The sequence below is a fragment of the Gavialis gangeticus genome, unplaced genomic scaffold (genome assembly GCF_001723915.1).
Source record: "Gavialis gangeticus isolate Ggan-Ray unplaced genomic scaffold, GavGan_comp1, whole genome shotgun sequence".
In the NCBI taxonomy this organism is placed as follows: Eukaryota; Metazoa; Chordata; order Crocodylia; family Gavialidae; genus Gavialis; species Gavialis gangeticus.
The window spans coordinates 16,644,628-16,648,328 of record NW_017728993.1 but is presented as its reverse complement, the minus strand read 5'-3'; the positions used below and the strand labels follow the sequence as shown (position 1 = coordinate 16,648,328).

The following is a 3,701-nucleotide window of genomic DNA, read 5'->3' as shown; positions in this document are numbered from 1 at the left end:
TTTTTTTTTCTTTCCCAGTTTCACAAATAAAATTATTTCTGGGCCAAGAGCGGTTGTGAAAAATTCCAGCCTCAAAAAAAATTAATTTTTGGAAAACTCAAGAATCTGAATGTTTGAGTCCAGAATGGAAACCATATTTGCAGCCACAAGTCGTGACAGCTCATTGAAAACCCTCAACAAGGGTTTGGGTATTTGACCAGTCAAAAATACTTGCAGAATTCCTGTAGGGGTTGTTTTTCCAGGACCACAATAGCCTTGTTTCGGAGTGTGTGTGAAGAAACCCTCATTCCTGTCTTTGCTAACAGACGACACCATGATAATTAAGCAGTAGTAAGGTGATGGTATTGCCACGATACTCCTGGAGACATGCAAAAGACAAGAATTCTTGTGGGTGATACCTTTTATTGGACCAACTCTGTGGTCCAGTAGCCAATGTCTATACCAACCCTACTGTTGGTCCAATAAAAGATACACTGGTAAGAATTCTTGTGGGTGACAGTTAGAAATTTCTTCTTAATAATCAGCCTAAACTTTTTCTTGTTGCAATTTTAAGATTGTTAATTCTTGTCTTGTCACTTGCAAATCCTATTCTGTCTCCATTCTCTTTGTAACCACCCTTCAGGGCTTTGAAGACGGTTACCAAATCCCCTCTTTCTTCTCTCCTCCAGACTAAATAACCCCACTTCTTCTAGTTTTTCCTCTTAAGTCATGTTTTCTGAAAAACTTCTATGAAAAAAACAAGTCTTAAAGGAATGTGTAGAGTTGGAGGCAAGCAGATAGAGGATTACATTTTGGTACGATGATGGTGAACTTCGATGTTCTGTAGAACTATAAATGTGCAATAAAGGGAACTTGTGACATTTTTAGGGATTACACTCGAGTGAATTATGGAAGCATGGAAAGTTGTAGACATAATTTAAATGTTTACCAAGTAATGATAAAATTTATAGAACACCACAAATGTTTGCGTAGCACCACAAGTCTTTATAGTGAAAATAAAAGTACTGTCCTTACCTTAGGGTTGGGTTAAGTATGATATAATGCATAATGAAATGATAACAGGGTTGGGAAGGGAGGCTTATTCTTTCCATTTTGTCATGTTATATGTGCACATCAAAAGGCCAAAGGTCTATTCAAGTCTGGCAACCCTTTGGGCTAGCATGGTTGAGATGCGTTTCTGAAGCATGTGACGTACAAAGGAATAATGTGACTAGCATCACAACTTGTCCTTTTTGATTCTCCTGCAAAAATGACCATTTACAGATGGGTCAACTAAAAGCAGCCTTCAGCATGAGTCCAGAATAAGGCCTGCACTTCCACTGCTCACACCATAGTACGATGCCTTAATTGTTCTATCACTGGGCACAGACACAAGTGGTTGGAAGAGATTTCTAAGCGCATTGTAAATTTTGGACTTTACACAAAATGCTTAAAGTTACAATGTGATCAAACTTAAGATATGCTTGGCATTTGGTGGTGGGGTCTTGGAGCCTCCATGTGCTGGCCAAGGCCAGGAGGCAGGGCACTCTCCCATGCCTCCCAGCGTTGTATGCCCCAGGCTGGGGAGAGTGTGGAAAAGGGTTAGCTGTAGCCCCATCCCTGGACTGTCAGCAACAGCCTTTCATCCTAACCCTGCCTCCCCCCTCTGGCCAACAGAGATCCCAAAGGGTTGGGGGAGGGAAGTGGGGGTAGGAGCTCTCTTACCCAGTAGTGGGAAGCCACATCCTGGGCCTGGCAACCTCTGCTGGGGTCTTGGGGGAGGCAGGGTTAGGATGAAAGGCTGTTGCTGATGGTTCAAGCCCTAACACCATGCAGGCCCAGCCTGGCTACCCTTGCTGGGGTCTTGGGGAGGGGGGGAGCTTACCTATGCCTATGAGGCAGGGAGGCCTGGATTCAACCCTCTGTCCTGGCTGCCAGTGCTTTATAGTAGCCCTTGCTGCTGTGCCCAGGCTTCTGTCAAGAGCCAGCAGCTGGGGTAGGGGGTTGAATCAGAGCCCCAAGCTGTGCAGGCCCAGCCCAGCTACCCATGCTGGGGTCCTGGGGAAATGCTGTCCCATGCCCACGAGGCAGGGAAACTTGGATTTAATGCCTCACCCTTGCTGCCTCTCAAACACTGGCAGCTGGGGCAGGGTGATGAATGCAGGCCCCAAGGCTGCAAGGGTCTGGCCCAACCTGCCCCCCTCCCCACTCCTTACTGGGATCCTGGTTGTGGGTGGGGAGGGTGTCAGCCCGTGCCTATACCAAACTGATTGGCAATGTAATGGAGGCTGCTGGGAGTTGCCAGCTTCAAGATGGCAATGTTCACCCATTGGCACATGACAATGGCACATGACTATGTCCTGGTATGCGGTGTGGTGGACCCCTGGGTGGTGATGTCCATGAAAGTGTCCCATTGCATGTGGAAAGTTCATCATCCCAGGTACGAAGGATGATCTGCTCCCACTAGTCTGTGTGGGTGGGTTGTGCCCAGACTCTGGTCTTGATTGTGTGGAGGTGTTCCCAGAGCACCCTGGCGTTCATGGTATCTAGGATGGCCTTGTCATCGTTGTTGTCTAGGAGGATCCTGGAGGCATAGTTGAGGATGCTTGGCAGGGAGTGGAAGTGGGGTAGATGCACCGAGCCATCAGTCCTGCGTGTTGGTGGCAGGGTATGCGCCAGGGCTTCCTGCGGCTGCATCGGGTTCAGCTGGGTGTCCAGGATGTCCTGCATCCTACAGCAAGTCATGCAGAGTGATCAGCTGGACCCAACACTGCTCCTGGGTCTTCCTGCTTGAGTGCGAGAAGCAGGATGTCAGGGCGTGGGATGGGATGGCTGAGCCACACCAAGGAGACATCAGGATCTTTCAGGAAGGAGGGACTGCTGAAAGTAGCATGGGACTCGTAGTAGAGGTGTGGGTCCTGGTATGTGCCTGCTGTTCTTCCAGCAGCTGTGAGAGGGCCCTACTCTGTTTTGACTAGGGGCTCAAATGGTCCAGACATCCCCATGACCTCCCAGCAAGCACCACTTGATTGTGAAAAATTCCCCCCCTGCCTCTGGCAAATGTCCATTATCCTATCTGCCACACCTGGGATAGGAGTCCCTGAGCCCCTCCCACACGGGGAATGAATGCTGCCTGGCTATCTCCAGGCAGATGGGAAAGAAGAGACTCTGCCTCCTCGGTATGGCAGACCAGGGGCATAGCACTTAACCCTTACAGGAAACTGCATAGAAGTTCCCTAAGGTGCTCTACAGCACCCTCAGCTGATAGCTGAGTTGGTGAAGGTTAATTTTTTCCATTGTAGCTGATAATTACAGCCGTGTGTCTGGAGCACCCTGGTGTCTGGTTCCTGTGCTGTGTTGCCAGCCCAAGGTTGTGGCAGGACTATAGGTCCAGACTATAGGAGGAAGCACTGGGGAGAAGTCACAGGATGCTGCACTTAGCAGCAAAGGGACCATTGCTGGCTCCTGCTGCTGCCGCCATGGCAATGCTGTGTGTGCAGCATGGGCCTGAGTGTCGGGGCTGCTGTGGAGATGTTGGACTGCGCGTAGGTGGGGTAAGATGCCATGTGAGGGGCGTTCCACTGTGCCAGGTGCCCTTGGAAAAGCAGCTTCTCCCTAGCAGCCACAGGAGCTCAGCTGCCTGGGGCCCACTGGTGCTGAAGCAGTGGCATGCTCTGGGGCTCCAAATGTATGTGGTGCCACTGTCCATACAAGGGTCCACC

The 3,701-nt window shown here is 49.7% G+C and overlaps 1 protein-coding gene across 1 annotated transcript in view; it reads left to right on the top strand.

Moving 5' to 3' along the window:
• Window positions 1-3,701, top strand: part of SCP2 (sterol carrier protein 2) — a 55,084-nt gene that overhangs the window by 1,386 nt on the left and 49,997 nt on the right. The window lies entirely within an intron of this gene.